The following is a 26,964-nucleotide window of genomic DNA, read 5'->3' as shown; positions in this document are numbered from 1 at the left end:
GGGAGACCCTGGGAGGCGGGTCGGCTCCCTGAATAGCACCCGGTGTGCCCTGTGTGTTGGACTGTCTCAGGCGGAGACGGTACATCCTGAATAGCACACAGACAGGATACGTGAGTTTTTTGGAGTTTTTTCGTGCATGTGTTTTTTCTTTTTCCTCTGCAAAACCTGAAGGTGCTTGCTGTGGCTCAGTAGGGTCACGAAGGTCTCACAGCACAGGGACCTGGTGTTTTTCCTTTTTGGGATCTCCTCTTTGAGCATTGGTAGCAGACGCTGACTGTCTACAACATCCTGCTGCAGCTTTATTGCATGTGACTAAGCGGATACAGTAGTTGTGGCTTTACACAACTATTAAGGGTGAGTACCCTGCATCATTTCTTTATACCCATTATACCTGCACTGGTAAGGCCCTATGGGCGCGCTTTTGTGGTTTCTTTTTTCTTCGAGGGTGACAAGCGGCTTCAGGTAACCCGGCGGGGTTACGAAGGGGACAAGCGGCTTCCGGTGGATCGGCGGGTCCACGATGATGGCGCAGCAGGAGCTACAGTGACACCAGCCGCTGTGTGGGTGAACAGCAGCCGGTGGTGCCGGTGATCAGTGACAGCAGGAGCTGTGGTGGTGCCAACAGACTAGTGTGGTATGGTAAAAAAAAAGACATAAACTGTACTGTGTGAACTGTGGCATAAGAAGTTCTGCAGAACGGACATGGGGAAATCCCGCAAGGGGGCGGTGACCCAAATTGGTGTGGTAACCCAAATTGGTGTGGTAACCCAAAAGGGGGCGGTGACCCAAATTGGCACGGTAACCCAAAAAAGGGTGGAGTCCCAGGAGGGGGCGGCAACCCAAAGTGGGGTGGTGGTCCAGAAAGGGGCCAAGTTTGAAGAAATGACAACACTGGATGACTCAGTGGGTATGTCTAGAGTACTGCAGTGTGTGTGTATGACTTGGTCAGAATGTGGGATATCCTTTCCGGATAGTGATGATGGGCCGCAGGTGTGTACCGTGATGCTGCATCGGGAAGGAGTCCCTGGTAGGCTGGACTCAAGGAGTCAGGTGACTCTGACAGGAACTCCGCTCATTTTATCTCTGACCGAGAAAAACGTCAGAGTTCGCTGTGTCCACGGGGTCGTTGTGAATTATAAGGTGGACAGAGTCCTGATTGAGATGACAAAGGGGGAGTGCCAAGGTGGTAGTATGCCACCAAACTTAGTGCATACCTTTGAGAGGCGCCGGGACTTTGTCATATTTAAAGATGTGGGGCAGGACGATAGAGACATTTCTACTGTAGGGCTAGCAGACACTGAGACGCTGACGCCTCCTAACGTGGACAGCCTAGACGTAAGGGCGACTGGAGAAAGAATTGCGTCAGACGAATTTACTGACCTGACGTCACCTGAAGGGTACCACAGTGTGAATGAGAATGGTGTGGTAAACGAAAAGAGCGGAGCTGACACACGGATAGAGAGTGTCTTGGGGGTTCACCGTACAATGTGGTGTGACTGTGACGTGTTATTGCCAGTAGCCACCACTAGGACAGAATCTAATGCTGTGCTGACTGAAACTCGTGACAGGACTGGTGGTAACCTGATCGAGAAGATAACGGGAATAGAAACACAGTCAGAGGGTAACCGGGGGGTTCACTCGACTGATAGGACTGACTCAGTGGTACTCTTTGACGATATTGTTAAAGAATTAGTGGTGCGACATGTGCTGGCCAAAAGAGAACAAGATCAGGAGATACAACTAATAAAAGAGACAGTGGAAGAACATGTCAAACAAGAGAGAATCTTGAGACAATTGGCCGAGCACAAGGTGGAGGGGCTTGAGAAAGAAGTCTTGGAGCTCAGAGGTCACCTGTCCACCTGGCAAAGTGTGAACAAGAGCCTTAAGGAAGAGATGGAGGAACTCAGAGGAGTAGTAGAAGGTCTTCTGCGGGAGAAGAGCTTGGATGGAGATGTGCAGCAGCTGGGTCCGAGTGATTACAAGACGGAACTGCCGGTACCTATCTTGGCAAAGGCTCGCGAAGAGATAAAATCTCCTGAAGTTGGTGAGCAAAGAGCCGAAGAAGACAGTCACCCGGTCGGGTCAACTGTAGTGAGGGAAGTGTCCATGGTAAAGCCAGAGTCTTCTGTCCAGGTAGAGAGCAAGACCACGACCTTCAAATCTGTGATCGAGGTACCCGAAGACATGCAAGAAGCCTGTGCGGAGGAAGGGGTACATGAGGCGGTCAAAGCGTGTGAGGTGCACTGGGCACCTGAGACTCGGCAGTTGGTGATAGTATCAGCCAGGGAAGATACATGAAACCGAGTAGCTGTCCTGAAACAGATGCATTTGCAGTGTCTACGTGTCAAACAATTGGTTAGGCAGAGTAATATGAAGGCTGCTCGATGCCTAGAGATAGCAAGAGAGACTATGGATCGGTTGGGTTTGAGGAAAGATGTGGTTCCGGTACCCAACACTCTGATTGGGAGAATCATTGGAAGGTCCGGGAAGGTAATGCAAGACCTTGTGAATATCTCCGGTGTGGTGAGGGTGAGGATCCCTCCTGATGATGACCAGGTATCCAGGGAAGTGGATAGGATTTCCATCATGGTGGTTGGCTCCGTGGAAAGCCTGAGAGACTTTCGGATGCTCGTGTAGTATCGAGTGGAGTACCTGCAAGAAATTGAGCAGTTGAGGCTGGACCGTCGGCGAATTAATAAAGAAATACAGAATACCAGGTGGCGGCCGCCTCCAACCCAAGATGTAAGGACCCGAACGGTTCCTCCAAGAAGTGACCGGGCAGATGGCAGAAGAGTGTCAGCGAGGGGTAGTTCGACTGGCAGGATGACGTTGAAAGACCATAGTTCCTGTGAGACGCTGACTGAGTCAGACTCAGACCAGACAGCAGGCTCTACTAAGACTTATGACCGCACCAACCGAGAGAGACGGTCAGTGAGAGAAAGATCAGGTGACGAAGGGTACTGCAGACAGGTGGAGACTGGAGAGTGTCTGATGACGCAGACAAACCGTGACTGGGGGGTCAAAGACAATGACCGGTATTATGACCGCTGGGAGCGGGGGAGGCCTAACGTAGAGATGAGGCCGTATGACAAATGGAGACGGCTCTCTCGACCTGGTGGGCAAGGTGTAGTGAGTGCCCAGTCTCGAGAGCCGGGGGTTATGCTGTGTGCTCAACCCCACAGGCTTGAACATAGGGGGGAGGTATGTGGTGCAGTGACCACTGTGTCCGCTAGGAGGCGCTGTGTGGGTGTCCCAGGACAGCCGTATAAACATTTCCATTGCCCTGATAGGTGTAGGATACTGAAAGATCATAATGATCAGCAGAGGTACTGCTAACTAGTACGTTCTGTTACAATGTGTCAGGGAAGCCTGTGTGTGGTTGTGTGCAATAGGACCTTGGGTGAGGTCATAGCCATGTGATCACCTGTGGGTGTGGCTATGGACCATATAAGGTACCTGAGGTCTGGTCACATGGGGTGAATGCTGGGACCTGATTGGTCCAGTTTGGAAGGTCCCGTGTGGAGAAGAATCTCCTCACTAACAGCACGTGTGGACGCTGTGACTAATGGCGATGTGTGCCTGACCGTTCCCAGGGAGAGGGAAGGAACGTTAGCAGTGTAAAGCAGCATGCAAGATAACCCGGAGACGGGACTGCTACTGAGAGACTGTATAGCCTGCTGGCTAGATGAAGCACAGCCTGTGTGACTAGGAGGGCTAAAGGGGAGCAGAGATCCAGTGTGAAGATACCCTGCTGTCTGCTATAAGACTATTGCATATTACTGCTGGAGGTTTATGAAGGATGAATAAACCTCATGGACTATGATTTGTTGGAAAATCCTGTGCCGGATGTGTTTTTTTTTATCGCTGCAAGCGAGAACTCCCTACTTACATGACAGCGCTACCTCACAATTAATTAATCAAAAGATGATAACACACATAGAAATAACCAATTTAAGGTAACATGGATCATAATGGTGTAAAACATTTAGCAAATGCAAAATATTTTCATTTATGAAAGAGTAGAATTAACAATAGAGATGAGGGGGGGGGGAGAGCCGTAAAGAAAAAAAAGGGAAAGAGAGAGGCAGGGGGGGAGGGAAAGTAGAGGAGAGAGAGAGAGAGGGTAAGTGCTCCGAAACATCACAGACCAAGTTTCGAGTTAATCAAATATTCATACTTGTAGAGGCTTGAGGGTAGATCTATACTTAATCCAGGAGCGCCAGTTCTCTTCAAAAGATAACTGTGAATGGTTCACCGAGGCAACAATCTCAGCCATATGATATAGTTGGTCAATTATTGTCAGCAGTTGATGAGAACTGGGTATCTGGGCTGTACCCCAGTAAGTTGGGATTAGGAGTTTGGCCGCAGCTATAATATTGTGGGCTAAGGTGGGAGCCTTCTTTTGTTTGAAGTATATAGGAAGGTTCAGGAGAGCCGTCTCGGGTGTCAGCGACACTGGGGACTCTGCGATATCTCTGATTAATTTCTCTGTTGCTGCCCAAAAGGGTCGGAGGACAGGGCAAGTCCACCATATGTGAAGGTATTAGGCATATAGACCCCAGTGACATAATCAAAATGTCAAAAAAGGAGGGTAAGGCTGAATTAACAGCCCCCCTTAGAGCAACAAGCCAGCAACACCCACTCCAAGAGTAATGTGCATGCAAAGAGAAGAAAGGAGCAAACGGGTGAATGAAGTAAAAAATTCATCATTTTTATTAGTTTAGTCCATACAAGTATAATAACAAGTAATAAATAAGATCATAGAAACGACAGTACCACAGGATGAGAGAACAGAAGCCACCCAGGCAAATAACAGCCACCAACTGTGGAATGGCATACAAGTGCATACAGTTCAGTTATAAATGCCACCACATACATCCACCTGTATATCGCTACACCGCAATGTGTGAAATGTAATACACCAAGGGCGCTAAATGCGCCAAGTGTGAAGAGCGGTATCTTACCAGGGATGGAAGCAGGAGCTGGGAGAGCCCGGGGCCAGGTGGAGGAAAGCCCGACGCGCGTTTCGCGTGTCTAAACACACGCTTTCTCAAGGAAAGTATCACGGGGAAGGGTAAAGGACCTTCTTATGCCCCATGTGACTGTCACGTGGTCACCAGTAAACCAATGGGAATGGTTTTGAGCGGCGCATGTGCGGTGGGCACTGCAAGCGCCGGCGAAGCGAGGACAAGGCGTCACACATCACCCAAGGCCAGGGGGAGGGGGGAAAAGTTCCCAGAGGCCAAAGGAGATGCGAATAGACACCCGCCCTGCCGCCGAACAAAAGCAGGCACAGCAGGCATGCGCACAACCAAAGCCCCAAGGTAGCAGGCATTAGCAAATAAGAGGTACACATGGATGGGCATAGGTTAAGTGAACAAAAAAATAATATGGGCATAAATGCAACATCAACAGGTTGTACAGAAAAGAAGTAACAGAAAATGCATATAACAGAAAAACATACAACGTATAGAATGTATATTAAATGTATAGTCAAGTCCCATGTCAATTGGGGGGCATAGTGTCCCTCACCATATGTATATATATATACATGGGACTAAAAAACACAAAATAGACAAATATGAGCAATCATGCACAAAATACAATATACATTTGTATTGAGAAGTATGCTGTCCTCCAGATGCAACTCTTGGATCCATGTGTAAAAGGTAATGTCCATGCGGTGATAGAAACAGGACACAGCATATCGCCCGAATAATAAATGTAAAGCGAGGCACAGAAAGGTCCGGCCATTGAGGTCTTCACTAAACTAGTCTGTGAGGACTTCAAGGAGTTATCGACTAAATGTCGATTTGATAACTTGACCCATGCTCAACGTACTGCTATTTCTGAACTACAATCTCTGCCAGACGTGGTTTTCAAACCGGCTGACAAGGGGGGGAATATTGTTGTATGGCCACATGATAAATACGAACGGGAGGCTTTTCGTCAACTTAGGGATACTGACACCTACCTTCGCCTGCCCTCCAATCCTCTTGCGACCTTCTCTCTCGACCTCCAGCGCATCATTATGGAGGCCCTGGACAATAATGTCATTTCTAAGTAGGTCTTTGATGGCCTGTTGACTAAATATCCTAAAGTCCCAATCTTTTATTTATTACCGAAGGTCCACAAGAATGCCCTCGACCCTCCTGGGCGTCCCATAGTGTCTGGCATTGATGGGTTATGTGACCCTATCTGCCAATTTATTGATTTTTATTTAAAACCATTGGTAGAAACCTTGCCATCTTATATACGGGACACTACGGACGCCCTGGCTAGGGTCGATGGTATTTCTGTGGACCAGGGGACCCTTCTAGTTACTGCCGACGTGGAGAGCTTGTACACATGCATTGAACATACTGACGGCATGAACACGGTCCGCCTCTTCTTGGGCGCCTCCGACCTGGACGGCCCCTTGTGTGGGCTTATCCTCGAGCTGTTGCACTTTATCCTTACCCACAATTTTTTTACTTTTAAAGATCAATTTTTCTTGCAGCGACGCGGCACAGTCATGGGCGCGGCCTGTGCGCCCGCGTACGCTAATCTCTTCCTCGGATCGTGGGAGAGATTCCTTTTTGGCGACGTGGGCGTACCGGCCACCTCCCATGTACTGTGCTGGCACAGATATATAGATGATATTTTCTTTTTGTGGGATGGATCGGTGCAGCAGCTCGGGGACTTCATGGAGACGCTGAACCATAACCATTTGAATATTCATTTGACTTATTCATTTGATGCTGTCAAAATTAATTTCCTGGATGTTACTATGTGTGTTGATCACACTGGTCGCATCCAGACGGATGTTTATCGTAAACCAACATCAGTGAATTCCCTGGTTCATGCCCACAATCCTTCCACCATAGGGGCCGTCCCGGTCGGACAGTTCTTACGGATGAGGCGGATCTGTTCATCAGATGCTAAGTTCGAGGCGCAATCGGCCGACTTGAAGACGCGGTTCTTGAGCAGAGGGTATTCCAATAGGAGCATCAAAAAAGGCTACTTAAGAGCAAGAGGTACACCACGCGGTAGTCTTTTGGAATCCCGCAACAGGATCTCTCGACCTACCATGGAAGGGCCGATTAGATTTATCTCTACATTCAATCACCAATGGGAAAATATGAGGCAGATCCTTATTAAGCATTGGTCGATTCTTGGGACTGAACCCTCTTTGGGCACATCATTGGGACGACATCCTTCAATGACTGCTAGAAGATCAAAAAATCTCAATGACCTCCTTGTAAAAAGTCATTATCTTCCCATGCCGACCAATTTATTTGGATCTAGGGGCCCTACACCGGGTTCTATACCCTGTGGTCATTGTCTTGCATGCACAAATGTCCTGCGCTGCAGCACCTTTACCTCTTCCGATGGACGGAGACATTCTGATATTCGTCATCGGATTTCATGTAGCAGCACAAATGTGATTTATTATGCCACATGTGGCTGCTCAAAAATCTATATTGGTCTCACGTCTAGAGAACTTAGGAAGAGGGTGCGTGAGCATATGCGGGACATTTGTGCGTCTAAGACAGTGACGGACCTTTCCCTTCTTAAAACTCTGCCCAACCACTTCCGGCAGTATCACAATGGTGATCCTATCTCTCTCAAAATTAGGGGCATTGATCAGGTCCATTTGGGGGTTAGAGGTGGCAACTATAAGCAGAGACTGGCTCAAGTCGAAGCTAAATGGATTGTCACATTGGACACCATGACCCCTAAGGGCCTCAATGAATCGTTATCCTTTGCCTCTTTTCTGTAGGAGATTTCTAGTTAATTCTTACGTATAGATCTAATATAGTTTTCTCAATACTTTTGTCCAAAAAATGTTTTTGCCCTTCTACTTCCTTCTGTCATTCCCCATTCCAGTCACTGGGGGTTCCTTTTGGTTTTAATTCTATTTTATTCATTGTTTTTATCCCTTTTTTTAGTTTTCCTTTGGACCTTTCTGTGCCTCGCTTTACATTTATTATTCGGGCGATATGCTGTGTCCTGTTTCTATCACCGCATGGACATTACCTTTTACACATGGATCCAAGAGTTGCATCTGGAGGACAGCATACTTCTCAATACAAATGTATATTGTATTTTGTGCATGACTGCTCATATTTGTCTATTTTGTGTTTTTTAGTCCCATGTATATATATACATATGGTGAGGGACACTATGCCCCCCAATTGACACGGGACTTGACTATACATTTAATATACATTCTATACGTTGTATGTTTTTCTGTTATATGCATTTTCTGTTACTTCTTTTCTGTACAACCTGTTGATGTTGCATTTATGCCCATATTATTTTTTGTTCACTTAACCTATGCCCATCCATGTGTACCTCTTATTTGCTAATGCCTGCTACCTTGGGGCTTTGGTTGTGCACATGCCCGCTGTGCCTGCTTTTGTTCGGCGGCGGGGCGGGTGTCTATTCACGTCTCCTTTGGCCTCTGGGAACTTTTCCCCCCTCCCCCTGGCCTTGGGTGATGTGTGACGCCTTGTCCTCGCTTCGCCGGCGCTTGCAGTGCCCACCGCACATGCGCCGCTCAAAACCATTCCCATTGGTTTACTGGTGACCACGTGACAGTCACATGGGGCATAAGAAGGTCCTTTACCCTTCCCCGTGATACTTTCCTTGAGAAAGCGTGTGTTAAGACACGCGAAACGCACGGCGGGCTTTCCTCCACCTGGCCCCGGGCTTTCCCAGCTCCTGCTTCCATCCCTGGTAAGATACCGCTCTTCACACTTGGCGCATTTAGCGCCCTTGGTGTATTACATTTCACACATTGCGGTGTAGCGATATACAGGTGGATGTATGTGGTGGCATTTATAACTGAACTGTATGCACTTGTATGCCATTCCACAGTTGGTGGCTGTTATTTGCCTGGGTGGCTTCTGTTCTCTCATCCTGTGGTACTGTCGTTTCTATGATCTTATTTATTACTTGTTATTATACTTGTATGGACTAAACTAATAAAAATGATGAATTTTTTACTTCATTCACCCGTTTGCTCCTTTCTTCTCTTTGCATGCACATATGTGAAGGTAGTTACCCCCCTCTTCCTTGCAACGCCAACACCTAGCCCGAGCTCCCGACCGCCAGGTACAAGTCTGTGCCGGTGTAATGTACCATCGTGTAACTATTTTAAAAGCGTTTTCTTGGGTTTTCACGCAGCTCATTGGGCTGTGTGAATGCGTATAGATATGGACAATTTGTGATTGTGTGAATTTGCATCCTAGGTCTTTTTCCCAGAGGGCAATGTATGCTCTTTCAGGGATAGGTCTTTAGATAAGAGTGTCTGGTAAATTGAAGAGAGGACCTTGGTTGGTCTTGATACTCTGGAGCAGAGAACTTCATATGGTGTAAGCTTGCGTGGATTATCCGGACAATATTGTATACGTTTCAATAGCTCTCTCAAAGAATTATAATGGAGAAAAGTGAAGCTCAAGGGGGCCAAGAGATCACTCAATTCTGTCAGCGGAAGGAGAGCCCTATCCACCATTATCTGATCAATGGAGATTTGTCTGAATTTCTGGGCTAGGTCACCTCCCTGGCTTAATGCATCCAGAGATGGAGACAAGGCGTCGGATAGTTTCAATAGTGGGGACGAGGGGGGTACCAGGAGGGTGTGGAAGCTCGACCAAACCCTGAGCAAAGCCAGAGAGAGGGGGTTGTTGGGGGGGAAGGGATTCCATCCCCTAGTATTTGTCAACAGTAGAGACCTAAGGGGTATAGGAGATAGAATGTTTTCTATGTTGACCCAATGTTTGTCACTAGAATTCCTAATCAGGTCCACTGATCGAGAAAGCACCGCTGCATAGTAATAGCTTTTGATGTCGGGGGCTCCCATTCCCTCTCTATGTTTTGGCAATGATAGTGTGCGCGAGTTAATGCGGGGTCTTGTGCCCCTCCAGTTGTATTTGAAAAATAAAGAGTTCACTCTAGCGAGGAAATAGTTTGGTACATGGATGGGGTGAGTTGAGAATAGGTATGTGAATTTGGGAAGGATCAAGCTTTTTAGCAGATTCTTCCTTCCCGTCCATGACAGAAAAGGGTCTCTCCATGATTTAGTAATGGACTGCACCCTGTCCAAATGATAATAGTTAAGCTGGAAAAGTTCTTTATCAGATCTAACTAATTTTATACCTAGGTAAGTAATATATCTACTAGGCCAGGCAAAAGGGTAGAGCTCCTTCAACTTATCCAGCGTGTGGGTGGGCACGTTTAGGTCTAGAGCTTCCGATTTTGACGCATTCACCTTAAAGTTTGTGAGGTTGCCATATTCCTCAAGAATTCCCAGTAAGGCAGGAAACCCTCATAGCGGATTCGTCATCAAAACCAACAAGTCGTCAGCAAAAGCCGCAGACTTATGGTGGTTATTACCAATTTTGATGCCCTCAATCTCTTTACTTTGCTGGATTGCACACAACAGTGGCTCCATCACTAGTATGAAAAGGATAGGAGAAAGAGGACATCCTTGTCTTGTTCCGGTTTGGATGGTGAATGTGTCTGTCAGGGAACCATTGACTCTAATACGTGCAGTAGGGTCTCTATACATTTTCATAATGGCCGAAACTAATGGTAAGGGGAAGCCAAAGCAGGTCAATGCCTCTCCCAGATAAGCCCAGTCCACCCTGTCAAACGCCTTTTCAGCGTCAGTCCCAAGAAACACCAAGGGATGATTTTTTTGTTTTGCAAAATGCATGAGATGAAGTATTTTGTATGTGTTATCTCTTCCCTCTACCCCCCCCCACAAAGCCTGTTTGGTTTAACGAGACTAATTCTGGCAAGAATTTGGTGATTTTTCATGCAAGTCATACTAGCGAACATCTTTAGGTCAACGTTTAACAAGGAAATCGGTCGATAGCTGCTGCATAATTCAGCATCTTTACCTTCCTTGTGTATTAATGAGATTCTGGCTTCCAGAGCCTGAGTAGGGAAAAAGCTATCTCCTAGCATAGAATTGCACACATTTAACAGTCATGGGAGGAGGATCGAGGGGAAAGATTTGTAATAAAAGGAGGAAAGGCCATCTGTGCCTGGCGCCTTGCCCGACGGGCATCTTGACAGGGTGTACCGGAGCTCGTCCAACCGAAAAGGTTCGACTAACCGCTGCTGCTGTGAATCCGAGAGTTTTGGTAATCCCAGACATGTCAGGAAGGACACTATGGATTGTCTCCTCCTGCTCAACTCCTGGGAGTACTCAGGTGGGCGCAAATTATAAAGTTGCTTATAATAGTTTAAAAATTCCGATTTTATATGGTCATAGTCAAAGGTGCGCGTACCTCTCAGATTTTTAATCGAGTGAATATATGTGTGAGCTTGACTCTGTCATATTTTTGAGAGCATAAGTTTAGATGCCTTGTCCCCACGTACAAACATTTTGGTCCGCCAGGAGGAATACCATTTTTCAGACTGTAAGTTAAGGATATCTTTTAGGAGTTGTTGTTTCTGGAATAATTGGGCTAGTGTTTGAGATTCAGTTTGTTTTTTATGTTGAGCCTCAAGATTGGCTATTTCAGCATATTCTGTAAAGTGTTTATCTGTTGTTGTTTTTGTTTGTGTAGGTAGGAGGAGATTGATATCAATTCTCCTCTGATAACTGATTTGTGGGCTTCCCATAGGATCGGGGCTGACACCTCCCCATTGTCGTTTTGGTAAAAGTAATGGTTAAGTGTCTTGGTTATACAGTCACGCGTTGAGGGAGTGTTCAGATCCGATTTGTTGAGTCGCCAAGATCTGCAGGGAGCAAAGGGTTTGATCAATGTCATTTCTAAAGTTACTATTGAGTGATCTGAGAAAACATTAGGTAATATATTGGACCTTTTTGCATTAGGAAGGTAGTTTTTAGGTATAAAGATGTAGTCTAGCCTTATGGTAGGACCCATGAGGGGATGAGTAAAAAGTAAAGTCTCGGTCATTTAGTGTAGGTACCTCCAAATGTCTATTATTTGTGAAGAGTGGATCCGTTGTTTTATTCTACTACAGTAAGATCTCTGAGGGACATTGCATTTTTCTTTTTCGTTGTGTCTATTAATCGTTCAAGCGCAACATTTAGGTCACCTCCTATAATAAGGAGACCTTCTCTAAAATCGTCTATTTTTTTCAGTGTCGCTAACAACCATTTCAGGAGCTTCTTGTTAGGGGCGTACAGACTGCAGATCGTAACTAAATTCCCCGCCAATAGGCCCTTGACCAGTAGATATCTCCCTATAGGGTCAGACAAGAATTTTGCATCTGAAAGGGCAGCCCCCTCGCTATCGCTACCGAGACACCCCTTGAGCCCACCTGAGTGGTGGTAGCATAGAGCCATGTGTCATAGTGAGCTCGCTTAAAATTGGGGATTTTGTTTGGTTTAAAGTGGGTTTCTTGCACTAGCAGAACATCTGCTTTTTGTTTCTTGAGAAGGGCCAGTGTATGTCGCCTAGTGACTGGTGAATTAAGGCCATGTGCATTGAATGTGGCAAAGGTAAATACCTTATCACGAGTATCCATGAGTATGAAGGGGGGAGTTTGCAGAAAGCTGTGGGGAAGATGTCCACTGTTGCCTCAGTTGCACCATGATGACCGGATTAGATAGGTATGAAGGATAGATAATGAAGGGTATAGAGGGGAAGAGAGACAGGAAGAGGGAGGAAAAAGAAAAGAACATAAGTTTCATCTTTGAAACAAGTCTTAACAAACTACTAAAGATTAGGTCAAATAACCTTTCAAATATGTTTGTCGGCAATCAAGTGAGAGAAGAAAAACTACATCGCCTATAGCCTTGGTGAGCATGTACTCTGTGGTAGAATGGGGTGTGGGGGTTAGGGTAGTGAGTAAGGGGAGGATAAGGATGAGATGGGAGGGAAGTTAGTAAAGGAAAAGATTATGGGAAAACAGCACTTAGAATATCACGAGACTAAATATACAATAATTACATAACCACTTAGAGCAATGCACAAAAAGAGGAAACAATTCTTGGATCTGGATGGAGACAGGTCACATGTTCATGTTACTTCAATGTCACTGTCACGTGCCCCGTCCTGTGTGACATGGCCCGCAGGCCGGTAACTGAAACAACAAGACAAAGGGGAAAGGGAAACAGTTACAATGGTGGGCCCTGCGATAGGGAACGGGAAATGTGGAGACCTCCTGCACTCCCTTGAGTCAGTGTCCCTAACACTCCTAGCGCTCCCTATACAGGCTCCTCACCTGTCGCCGACTAGGATACCTGTCACCCTATCACACCCTACACCTATTCTTTACTAGGGAGCTGGGTGGTGCAGGCACTGACCCCACCGCTGTACTAAGGCTGGTTTCACATTTGCGGTTTTTTTTGCGGTAATTTAGCGCTAAATAGCGCATGCGTTTTTTTTTCCTATACTTTGCATGGGATGCGCTTATGTGCGCATACACATGCGTTTGTACGCGTTTTACCGTGCATGCGTTTTTTTGCGGTATGCGCTCGGGCGCACAAAATGCAACTTGTTGCATTTTTTGTGCGTCCGATTTGCCTCAAAAAAACGCATGCGTGCGCAATGCGTTTTTTTACAGCAAGACACCCATTATAAGTCTATGGTGAGCATATGTGCGCATTGGCATGCTTATGTATGCGTTTTTTTGCACATGCGTTTTTTTTTTACCATTAGTTTAGACAATGGAATTTAGGGGTTTGGGTAAAGTTAGGGTTAGTTAAGGGGGTTTAGGGTTAGGGTTAGGGTCAGGGTTAGGGTTAGGGTTAGGGTCAGGGTTAGGGTTAAGTATGGTTTGGTTAAGGGTTAGGGTCAGGGTTAGGGTTAGGGTTAGGGTCAGGGTTAGGGTCAGGGTTAGGGTTAAGTATGGTTTGGTTAAGGGTTAGGGTCAGGGTTAGGGTTAGGGTTAGGGTTAGGGTCAGGGTTAGGGTTAGGGTTAAGGTTAAGTATGGTTTGGTTAAGGGTTAGGGTCAGGGTTAGGGTTAAGTATGGTTTGGTTAAGGGTTAGGGTTAGGGTCAGGGTTAGGGTTAGGGTTAGGGTCAGGGTTAGGGTTAGGGTTAGGGTCAGGGTTAGGGTTAAGTATGGTTTGGTTAAGGGTTAGGGTTAGGGTTAGGGTTAGGGTTAGGGTCAGGGTTAGGGTTAGGGTTAGGGTTAGGGTCAGGGTTAGGGTTAAGTATGGTTTGGTTAAGGGTTAGGGTTAGGGTTAGGGTCAGGGTTAGGGTCAGGGTTAGGGTCAGGGTTAGGGTCAGGGTTAGGGTTAGGGTTAGGGTTAGGGTTAAGTATGGTTTGGTTAAGGGTTAGGGTTAGGGTTAGGGTCAGGGTTAGGGTTAGGGTTAGGGTCAGGGTTAGGGTTAGTAAAGTCATGGTTTGGGTTAGTGTGAGTGGCCACCTAATGTTGGAAAAAAACGCAAACGCGGTAAAAACGCACTAAAAACGCATACAAACGCTTAAAAACGCTGCATTTTTTTCATGCATGCTCATAAAAATGCTTGAAAAAAACGCAGCAGTTGTATGCTTTTGTATGCGTTTTTCAATGCGTTTTTTTGCGGGAAAAACGCGCTGCAAAAAAAAGCAAGTGTGAAACAGGCCTTACACCAACATGAGGAAACGTGACAAACAGGGAAACACTTAGCTTTGCTCTGTTGCTAACGCTCCCAGCAGCAGAGTCCAACACCTGAGTGCATCTTCCTCCGACCATGTCTAACACCTGAGTGCTGCTTTACAGCAACAGCGTCCAGCACTGAGTGCCGCCTTGGAGCAACAGAGTCCAGCACCTGAGTGCAACAGTTCAGCAACCGAGTCCAGCACCTGAGTGCAGCTTTCCAGTAACAGAGTCTAGCAAACTGAGTGCAGCTCTACACCATAGCTGCCGCTCCACCAAGCTTTGCAAGAATTCTTCACTGACACCATAGCTGCCACTCCACCATGCTTTACACGAACTCCTCGCTGACACCATAGCTGCCACTCCAGGACTCTGCCTGAGCAGCCCTGGATTCTCCTCCAGCTCCTTCCTTCACCCAGGCAGGTAGGAGAACCAATAATAATATCACCAATGTGAGTGAGCACAACTGACACACCTATATTGAACAAACACGCCTGTTAGTGATTCCCGTGCCATTACACTGACCACCACCGGGGGCAAACTAGAAGTAAAAACGCGAGTGTGATGACCATACTGGCCACCGGGGGCAAAACTATCCCTAAGCACAAAGCTTAGAGAGAGAAAAAAAGGTTACTAGTGCTTTTATCTGACTCTGACATGATCCAGCATGGATCATGACAATCGCCTTTAGATGATGGTGTCTTAGTCAACTTTCTTTTCGGTCTCTGTGCTTTGGGAGAGCCCGCAGTAATCCAAGGGGGAGGTGGTTGTAGAGGCCGGAGAAGAGAAGCCATGTGGAAAGTCTCTAGGTCAGGATAGGTCTCCAGGCCAATATCTAGAGATTTTCAAACTTTCCTGATGTCGGCGGATGATCTGAACAGAAACCTTTTTTCACCTGCGGAAATGGAGATCCCAAAAAGGTAAAGCCAGCAGAAGCGGTAGCCTTTATGAATCAGGGCATCCGTGAATGGTTTAATAAGCCATCGCTTCCTGAGAGTAGTGGCTGAAAGATCCTGGAACAGTCTCAGGTGTGAGCCTTCATAGGTAATCTCCTCCGACTAAAGAGATCTGCGCATAATCAGCTCTTTTGTACGGAAGTCTAGGAAACGGCATAGAACATCTTTTGGGGGTTCCCCCTGTTTTGGTTTAGGGCGCAAGGACCTGTGTACTCATACAAGCGCAATGTCAGTGGGGTCCCCATCCAGCAGAAGTGTCCCAAAAATCTCTTTGGCTGCCTTAGCCAGAGCATCAAATGCCACAGATTCCGGGAGACCTTTAATTCTAACGTTGTTTCTACGCTCGCGGTTCTCATGGTCCTCCAGAATTGATTGGATATCATGTAGCTGCTTTTATTGGCTTTTAAACTGTCAAGGAGACCATTGGTGTGGTGTGACATAGCTATTTGGCTATGTTCTATGTCTTCCAGCCTGTGTCCTTGCACATAAATAAAAACTTCACTTAAAAAGGACAATTCAGTTGAGTGCCAAGTTACTTTATTATTATTCACTTGGGTCTGGGTAACCTACTTGTGCACCTTGTGGTAGTGCCATGCTATACTTGACATACTCCAGCAGGGAGCCGCCGAAAGTGCTTTGCTACACTACTTTGTGATGTGGGGTGCAGGTGTTGGAGCGTGGTCAGGTATCTCCACCTTACCTGGATGGTGGGGTACCACACCTCAGGAGGAGGTGCAGTACCTCTGTGGCGACTGAACCCTCAGGGGCGCTACATACCCCCCGTTAAACACAGCACGTCCTCGGGCTGCAAGGAAAACAAAGTTGACAATAGAGGAACATACAAAATTTTGTAATGCAAAATAAACAGTTCTTATCTAATCTTCTCAATATGAGAGGCACAGTTTCATGAACGTTGCAAACAATTTTTTTAACTATCTAAATTCAAAGTTATGCTACCTAAGTTAAAGTGCTATGAAAGCAAAATCACTACTAATTCAAGTAACACATTTTCTAGCAACACATTTCCTTTCTGTCATTTTTCACATTTTCTACTTTTCTTCTTCTTACCCTTAAGTGACAACCGTTGATACCTGGTTCGCTACCTGAATTTTTCAAATCTTCATCTTTATTCGAATTTCTTTATTAAAACATTCCTATTAGTCATGGCTATTAACTAGATTCCATATAAAGCTATTCTCTATCAATACTGTCATAAGGCACATTATAAAATACTTCACAATAATTCTTGTAAGTGCTGGACACCGCTCCCAGCCGGGATCTCTTGCAGTGTCCTTTAGGTAAGAGCCATGCTCCATGATGAGGTAGTTCTTATCCATAAAACACCTATGTAAAACCAAGAGAGGGCATCTAAAGAGCTGCAAACTATTTACAATTACAGTTCTTGTTCACTCAGCGTCCATGATCTCCATAGTTCAATTATGAAAAATATGCTGCCAATCAAACTGGGCAACAACTGGGAAGAAACTTGAAAACAAAAACATGATAACCAAAAATAGAAAACAAGAACAAAGATGCAAATACCCTCCTGGGTAATGAGAGTTAGTTTAAGTCGACATTTTGGCTAGTTGTCCCCTCCTGGGGTTCTGGAAGCTGGTTGCTTGGGCTGCTTCCAGGGGAGATGCTCTGGGTGTCCACCTCCTAGTGTGTTGATGAACTGCTGGTTCTCGTTTGGCATGGCTGCTGCCTGAGGTACAGCGGGTGTTGCTACTTGTACCATGGGATGAATGACAGGAGTAGATGTAGCCTGCCTGGTAGCGGTAGGGGTAATCACTACCGTAGGAGGTATTCCTGCTGGGGGCACATACGCTTTCTCCTTTTTATAGGCCGCGATGAAATCCTCAGGGATGCGGCGGATATTCATGGCATACCAGCCACGCAGCTCCTCATGCCGGGTAAAGGTTACGTACTCCCACGGGGGGCAGGTCTCTAGCAGGGTGTCCCTTCCTTAGGTGTGACTCCATGTCCCTCCGTTTGAAGAACAGGTCACTGATCCTCTTGGGGTCAGAGATAAACCCAAACCCCCGTTCGTGGTTCACATTCAGGACCTGGCCCCATCCTGCCAAGTCCCTGGGGCCGTAGTGACCAGCACGGACCTTCTCCTTCCGGTCCATATCCGGGCCCAGCACAGCCTGCCTCCTCTGCTCCCTTTCCCGCTGCTCGGCTGCCAGCTGACGGATGGTTGCCTGGCAACTGGCCCATGTCTCATCCTCCTCTTCCCGGGGCCTACCTTCGCCCACCATGGACCGTGGCACCACTGTTAGGGGTTCCGATGTTTCCTCCTGGGGATTAATCTCCCGGTTCCAAACCAAGTCCAGCACCACTTGTCCGGCTGCGGTGGCCGACGGGCACCCAGTAGCTTCTCTAACTTCAGGGCCGACGGGCATACCTGGTGCCTCCTGGTGATGTTGCGGTTCTGCCTAAGATGGTGGGCAGCTGCAGGGGTATCCACATGAGTAGCGGGTCCAGATACCAGTAGTGGTGGAGCAGATGGCGGCTCTGGGTCCGCGGGGATCTCCGGCGGGACCTGCACGGCTGCGCTAGGTCCAGACGGGAGCTTCTCTTCCTCCGCTTCAGCTCCCAAAGCTTCACACCGCAGCGGTGGCAACGGAGAGAAGACAATTGACGCTGCAGGTGACATTGCAGCAGTGTCAGATGCTACAGGGTCTTCCTGGTGGAGAGCCGGCGTAGCGGTGGCAGGTACCGGTGACACGGGTACCACGAGTGTAGGCCCCTCCTGGGTGCGCTGCAGATTCAAGGACCACAAGGCTTCCTGCCTCAGTCGTAAACGGTACGTCAGCTGGGCAATCTCGTCCTCCAGCTGCTGGCGGTTCATCCTAGAAGCCGGGTCGGAGCCTTCAGCCATGGCGCCGGGGAGATTCAGCTCAGCCTCCTCATGCTCCACAGGCCTCCTCCCTCCTTCTTCCAATATGGCGTTCTGGCATTCTCCTTCCTGCCTCGACTCTTTTCCCACCACTGGCTTCCGCTCCTCCTTCTGGGGGCGGCGTCTTTTTCCAACTCCTCCATACCAAGCCAGTATACGAACCCCTCTGGGGGTAGACCATGTTGCTGTCGCATAGAAGTTCAGACAGGGGAGGCCCAGGACAGTCCGCGCTCTTTTCTTAGGACCACCCATAGTGTCACGCCCTTCTTCACTGCGCTGGCTGCCATTTTTAGCATTCATTTTACAGTCTATTAAGTTCGGTCTTCTGCACATTTCCAAAAGTTTTAAGTCCAACATATCTCAGGCACACAGAACCCGATGGCATCGGGTCTCGTCATCCTGTTCGTGACGCCAAGTAGGAGTGCCCTCACTCACCAGGGCCGTGGGGTACTCGGTACCGGGCCGGTTGATCTTCTCAACGGGGGTTGTTTCAGTGTGATTATGGTGGTGAAAGTCTATAAGTGATTCGTGACGCCACCTGTGGTGTTCGGCAATAAAGATGTAAGCCGACGCTGCAGACAGATCCTCTGGGACAGATGGTGTGGTGTTATGAATGAGTCACCGAGGAGGAAAAAACAAAAATCAAGCTAAGCCCAGAAAACCGGAGAGGTTGGTAACTAGCAGATTGCAGACCCCTGATCCTCTCCACAACAACTAGCAGTAGCCGTGGAGCGTGCCTACGGTGGTCCTAGACGCCGCATCATGGCCAGAGAACTAAATAAGCCTAAGGAAAGAAAGGGAAAATCTAAACTGCCCCAGAGCAGACCCCAAAGCAATAGACAGCCCCCAACATGTATTGATGGTGAAACAAGATGAAAACACAAACGAAGATAGGAAGATAGGCTGAGCAAATGATGGGGCCCTCACTAACTAGAAAGGACAGGAAAGAAAAGTTGCTGTCTGCAATCACGCAAAAAACCCTGCCAAAAAATGACCAACACGTCTGATAGAAAAAGGCCCTGAACTCGCTAGACTTCAATCCCTATATCAGCACTCAGGTATATTCTGAAGACAGAGCAAAAGAGATCAACTGATCAGAGACAAAAATGGGAATTCAGCCCAGACCCAGCCAGGGCTGGCTGAACACAAAAACAAAGTAAACCAGACAAAAACTCATATGAACAATAGCAGAGAAAACTTAGCTTTAAGAAGACAGGAACCAAACTGGAAACCAGAAGCCACAGTCAGGAAAAATCACCAGCAAGAAACTAGGGAGTCGGCTGCCTTAAATCCAATCAGAAACTCCTGATGTCCAATCGCAGTCCTCTTCCTCAGGTGGCCGGTCTCTGCATTTAGATCAGCCTCATTACCTCCCTTCACCATCAGAGAGAGTCCAGATAGAGAACTCACTACTCCTCTGTCAGCACAGCCAGCTCCATAACCCTCACCAGAAGCCAGAGGCAAACCCGAAAATGAGCTCACAACAGTGTGGTGCAGCAGTCGTGTTATAGCCCTCCACAGGCAGGGCTGTAGTCCCAAGGCAGTGCAGGTGAAGGGACACGTAGATGGTGTAGTGTCAGGCACAAGGGATGTAGCAGTACTGGAGAGGTTGGCGCCGGTATAAGTGGAGGACACCACGTCATGTAGTTCCAAAGCTTTACTCACAGTCTGTTGCAGGTACAGGTGTCCGCATCCGTGCCGTGTCCTCCGGGACAGGAGTTCAGCCAACTTCCAGGCAAGATGAAGTACTCCTTTCCAACACTCCGCCAACATATGTGCCTTTTCTGAACGTCTCCTCTTATAGCGCCTTTGAATGAAGTACTCCTAGCACTGAGTTACACTGGAGTTCCTCCTGTCAGATGTTCCTCTGAACTCTACTTGTACGGCAGACAGCCGTAGCCTGCTTCGGGGACTCCTTGCTACTAAGTCCCGGCTCACTAATATGTTGCTGTTGTGCCCCCAAGTCTTGTGTGGGAATAAAGTGGTCACTACTTCTATTCCTCCGGTCTCTGCTGCAGGACCATTAGTATCCGTACAACCTCGGGGACCGGTCCCCGGCCTTGCGCTTAGAACTTGAAAAGGGTTCTCCTCTAACCCTGGTCCTTGTTCTCTTATTCGCCTTACGTTCTGTGCTAATCCTTCTTCCCAATGGAGAATCAAGCTTCCTTTCTCTGTCTCCTTCCTGTGCCAGCAGACCCAGATGACTGTGGCCTGCTGCAGCACTTCCTTCTTCCATCCCTCTCCCGGGGATATTCTCTATCTCACACTCCGTCCGTCTACATCCTCACTCTCCTCACTGTCTGACTGAGTGAAAGACTGACTGATTAACTCAACTCTTCCCGCTCTTTTGTGTCAACTAAACTCCACCCTCCTCCCAGCACGTTTCGTGTTCCAAGCAGGGAGCCACCAATGGGTGCTATGCTATACTCCAAGCAAGGAGCCGCCAAAGGTGCTTTGCTACACTACTTTGTGGTGTGGGGTGCAGGTGTTGGAGCGTGGTCAGGTATCTCCACCTTACCTGGATGGTGGGGTACCACACCTCAGGAGGAGGTGCAGTACCTCTGTGGCGACTGAACCCTCAGGGACGCCACACATCTATACCAGGATGGGGGCTCTATATACCAGCCAGATGTGCCATATATACCAGGAGGGTGTGCCATCTATACTAGTATGGGGGGCTGTATATACCAGTCAGGATCAGGCCATATATACCAGGATGGCAAGCATCTACACCAGGATGAGGGGCCATCTATACCAGCCAGAATGGGGCCATGTATACCAGGATGGGGGGTCATCTATATCAGGATGGCAGGGGGCATCTACACCAGGAAGAGGATCATATATATCTGTAGGGGCTGAGGATGGGGAACATTAGTACAGAATTTGGGGACACTACCGCTATAACAGTGTCAGCAGCAAATCCCCCCCCCATTCTATAGGCCATGATTCGTAATAACGGACGGTGTGGTGGTTATAGCTGATAATGGCAGTGTGGTGAATGTAGCTCAGTAAGTCAGAAAATATGGAGGTCATATACTATAGGAGTCTTCTTTAAATCATAATATGGGCAAATATTTTTTATGCAAAACACATTTTCTTAACTGTTATTTTTAAAGGGCACTGTGTTGAGATGTGTGGCAGAAGACCAGAGAAGAGAGAATTTTTAGAGAACAGCTGTGGATGTGAAAATTCAACATTGTTAAGGACATACTGGGAGTTGTAGGTTCATGGGATACAAGTATATATGGGCCTGACTTAGATAACAGGCACATTAGTTAACGGGGTGGGACTTTCAACATCATTCTGATTGACACCTGGATTCCCGATGCCTAACTGACCCGCCCCGTTAAGTGAGTGGGATGGAAAAGAAGAGTAGAGACAGCTGTATCTCAGGCAGGAGCAGTCTGTGAAGGGGAAGAACAGGGATGTGCACAACAGGCAGGTAACTAGCAACTGCCTGCCTGCTAGTGCTTAGGTACTGCTTTTTTGGCTTTTCATAAAGTCCAGGATATAACCTTTAGGCCACTGTACTTTAATGCAATTGAGTGCAACCATTTTCTCCTTTTGATCTTTAGGCCACTTTCATTTGTAAGCCAAAATCGGGAGAGGAACAGTCAGAGGAAAATTATAATACAAACCCATGCAACACTTCTGTATTTTTCAGCCACTCCAGGTTTTTGCTTTCAAATATTGAGGTAAAATACTGAACGTTTGAATATGGCCTTAAGTGGATAAAAATATTGATGACCGTGCTTCTTTAAAAACAATCATACGCATCCATATCCCCTTATCTATAATGGGGTCTGTTAAGTTTCCATTAGGGCATCTGCCAAATGATGGACACTATAATTGAAATCAAACAGCCCCCATTATAGTTAAGTCATTAGTTTCCATGACTATCCTTCGGTTTTACATATAAAATATAGGATGTCAAGGATGAATATCACTATTTATCCCTTGTATTGTGTAAATGGTCTACAAAAAATGACTGATTCTGTCACGATTCATTTTTGGATTTGTGGCAGCTCTGGTTCCGCTATAATTTAAATGTAGCTTTTTTCCTTTCAGGCTAACAAGGGTTTTTGTCAGTTTCCTTGCTGACAGCTGCTGTGTTGCTGGTCAGCTGATGTGGGTGGTGACCAATCCCACATCTTTTAAATAATCACCTGACGCATCAGCTGACTGTTGGTGATAGAGTTTTTCTCTGGAGACCAGCTGATGAGTTGGGAGTTCTCTGGTGTCAGCTTGTATCAGCTGCTTGATGTCCTGGTTCTGAATCCTCTGGTGTTTAGAGCTTGCGGCAGAAGCTTGAAAGCTAAGTTTCCTTATTCCCTGTCTTTGTATGTCTCGTGCTTGTCACTACCCCCTGTGTTTACACCATATGCAGTAGTGTTGGTAGCGTCCTTGCTGGCCAGTGCAGTAGACAGGGTATAGTGAGATGTCAGCTAGGGACGATGCACGTGACGTGGCAGGGAGAAGGACCTGCATAGGGTGGTAGGGGAGCTTAGGGATAGGCACAGGCTGAGTTAGGAGGTGCCCCATCCTCCATTCCTTATTATTAGGGACTTCCTCCCCTTTTTCCAACCCCATTGTTGGTGTTTGTTGTGCCGTCTGCTGGTTTGACCCTTGTGAGTCGTGACATATTCCATATCTAACTTTGAAAATGCACTCTTTGTTGAGCCTCACCTCAAAAGTACATCACTTTTTTTTAATTTTGCCGGTATATTTAGATGAAAGAGCAGTGGGATACTTTAGGGGTCCCTTTACCTTAGACTCTGACTCATTCCTTTACTTGGGCGCTGAGAGTTCATCGGATTTGAAGGGGGGGCGCCAACATCTTCATATGCATAGGTCACCAAAATACCTTGTCCCTCCCCTGCTCTGCCTTAACATGCACATTTCATTTCATACTGTGTTTCGGGAATGACTTTACAGTGGGGGAAATAAGTATTTGATCCCTTGCTGATTTTGTAAGTTTGCCCACTGACAAAGACATCAACAGTCTAAAATTTTAAGGGAGCGTTAATTTTAACATTGAGAGATAGAATATCAAAAATATAATCCAGGAAATCATATTGTATAAATTATTTAAATTTATTTGCATTTTGCAGTGAGAAATAAGAATTTGATCCCCTACCAACCATTAAGCGTTCTGGCTCCTACAGACCAGTTAGAGGCTCCTAATCAACTTGTTATCTCCTTTAGAGACAGCTGTCTTACATATTCACCTTTATAAAAGACTCCTGTCCACAGAGTCAATTAATCAGTCACACTCTAACCTCTACCACATGGGTTAGAGTAAAGAGCTTTATAAGGATGTCAGGGACAAGATCATACACCTGCACAAAGCTGGCATGGGCTACAAAACCATATGCAAGTTACTGGGTGAGAAGGAGACAACTGTTGGTGCAATAGTAAGAAAATGGAAGAAATGCAAAATGACTGTTAATCGATTTCGATCTGGGGCTCCATGCAAAATCTCAACTCATGGGCTATCTTTGATCACGAGGAAGGTGAGAGATCAGCCTAAAACTACATGGGGGGAACTTGTTAATGATCTCAAGTAGAGTTGAGCGAAACGGGTCGAAAAAATTCAAAAGTCGCCGACTTTTGGCAAAGTCGGGTTTCATGAAACGAAACCCGACCCTAGGATGAGGTCGGCCACGAGGTCGGCGACTTACGCGCCAAAGTCGCGTTTCAAAAGTTTGTTTTGTGCTCTTTTTCAGCCAATCAGGATCCACGGACACTGTGGGCAACGTGATGACATAGGCACGGGTCACCACCATCTTTCAGAAGGGCATGCAAGTGATTGGCTTGCTTTGGTGGGCGTCACAGGGGGTATAAAAGGGCGTGCACGCCGACCGCCATCTTACTTCTGCCGATCTTAGCATAGGGAGAGGTTGCTGCTGATTCTGTAGGGAGAGCGTTAGGCAGGGAAGAAGACCAAAAAACTGCTTCTGCTGCTAGCGATTTGGCCTGCACAACACACCAGTCACTGTGTGTGCAGTGCAAGGGGAGGCTATATAGTGGTGTATCAGTGGTGTTGGTTGTTGGGCTGCCTTCTAAGGCTTCCTGACAGGCTGGCATTGCTGTTTACCCACTGCTCCGCAAACTGCTTTTTTAAAAGCAATCCAATCTCCCTTATCCTCTAGTCACTTTGGTCACAGCTGTGCCATCGAGCCTGTCACATAGCACTCAGATATTCATTGGGCCTCACACAATCCAAAAGTGTCCAGTGTCCAAAAGTGTGTGCAGAGATTCAAAATCTCACTTATCCTCTAGTCACTTAGGTCACAGCTGTGCCATCGAGCCTGTCACATAGCGCTCAGATATTCATTGGGCCTCACACAATCCAAAAGTGTCCAGTGTCCAAAAGTGTGTGCAGAGATTCAAAATCTCACTTATCCTCTAGTCACTTAGGTCACAGCTGTGCCATCGAGCCTGTCACATAGCGCTCAGATATTCATTGGGCCTCACACAATCCAAAAGTGTCCAGTGTCCAAAAGTGTGTGCAGAGATTCAAAATCTCACTTATCCTCTAGTCACTTAGGTCACAGCTGTGCCATCGAGCCTGTCACATAGCGCTCAGATATTCATTGGGCCTCACACAATCCAAAAGTGTCCAGTGTCCAAAAGTGTGTGCAGAGATTCAAAATCTCACTTATCCTCTAGTCACTTAGGTCACAGCTGTGCCATCGAGCCTGTCACATAGCGCTCAGATATTCATTGGGCCTCACACAATCCAAAAGTGTCCAGTGTCCAAAAGTGTGTGCAAAGATTCAAAATCTCACTTATTCTCTAGTCACTTAGGTCACAGCTGTGCCATCGAGCCTGTCACATAGCGCTCAGATATTCATTGGGCCTCACACAATCCAAAAGTGTCCAGTGTCCAAAAGTGTGTGCAGAGATTCAAAATCTCACTTATCCTCTAGTCACTTAGGTCACAGCTGTGCCATCGAGCCTGTCACATAGCGCTCAGATATTCATTGGGCCTCACACAATCCAAAAGTGTCCAGTGTCCAAAAGTGTGTGCAGAGATTCAAAATCTCACTTATCCTCTAGTCACTTAGGTCACAGCTGTGCCATCGAGCCTGTCACATAGCGCTCAGATATTCATTGGGCCTCACACAATCCAAAAGTGTCCAGTGTCCAAAAGTGTGTGCAGAGATTCAAAATCTCACTTATCCTCTAGTCACTTAGGTCACAGCTGTGCCATCGAGCCTGTCACATAGCGCTCAGATATTCATTGGGCCTCACACAATCCAAAAGTGTCCAGTGTCCAAAAGTGTGTGCAGAGATTCAAAATCTCACTTATCCTCTAGTCACTTAGGTCACAGCTGTGCCATCGAGCCTGTCACATAGCGCTCAGATATTCATTGGGCCTCACACAATCCAAAAGTGTCCAGTGTCCAAAAGTGTGTGCAGAGATTCAAAATCTCACTTATCCTCTAGTCACTTAGGTCACAGCTGTGCCATCGAGCCTGTCACATAGCGCTCAGATATTCATTGGGCCTCACACAATCCAAAAGTGTCCAGTGTCCAAAAGTGTGTGCAGAGATTCAAAATCTCACTTATCCTCTAGTCACTTAGGTCACAGCTGTGCCATCGAGCCTGTCACATAGCGCTCAGATATTCATTGGGCCTCACACAATCCAAAAGTGTCCAGTGTCCAAAAGTGTGTGCAGAGATTCAAAATCTCACTTATCCTCTAGTCACTTAGGTCACAGCTGTGCCATCGAGCCTGTCACATAGCGCTCAGATATTCATTGGGCCTCACACAATCCAAAAGTGTCCAGTGTCCAAAAGTGTGTGCAGAGATTCAAAATCTCACTTATCCTCTAGTCACTTAGGTCACAGCTGTGCCATCGAGCCTGTCACATAGCGCTCAGATATTCATTGGGCCTCACACAATCCAAAAGTGTCCAGTGTCCAAAAGTGTGTGCAGAGATTCAAAATCTCACTTATCCTCTAGTCACTTAGGTCACAGCTGTGCCATCGAGCCTGTCACATAGCGCTCAGATATTCATTGGGCCTCACACAATCCAAAAGTGTCCAGTGTCCAAAAGTGTGTGCAGAGATTCAAAATCTCACTTATCCTCTAGTCACTTAGGTCACAGCTGTGCCATCGAGCCTGTCACATAGCGCTCAGATATTCATTGGGCCTCACACAATCCAAAAGTGTCCAGTGTCCAAAAGTGTGTGCAGAGATTCAAAATCTCACTTATCCTCTAGTCACTTAGGTCACAGCTGTGCCATCGAGCCTGTCACATAGCGCTCAGATATTCATTGGGCCTCACACAATCCAAAAGTGTCCAGTGTCCAAAAGTGTGTGCAGAGATTCAAAATCTCACTTATCCTCTAGTCACTTAGGTCACAGCTGTGCCATCGAGCCTGTCACATAGCGCTCAGATATTCATTGGGCCTCACACAATCCAAAAGTGTCCAGTGTCCAAAAGTGTGTGCAGAGATTCAAAATCTCACTTATCCTCTAGTCACTTAGGTCACAGCTGTGCCATCGAGCCTGTCACATAGCGCTCAGATATTCATTGGGC

This window comes from Dendrobates tinctorius, unplaced genomic scaffold, assembly GCF_039654945.1.
Source record: "Dendrobates tinctorius isolate UK_male_01 unplaced genomic scaffold, ASM3965494v1 ptg000115l, whole genome shotgun sequence".
In the NCBI taxonomy this organism is placed as follows: Eukaryota; Metazoa; Chordata; class Amphibia; order Anura; family Dendrobatidae; genus Dendrobates; species Dendrobates tinctorius.
Note: the sequence above shows the minus strand (reverse complement) of the source record.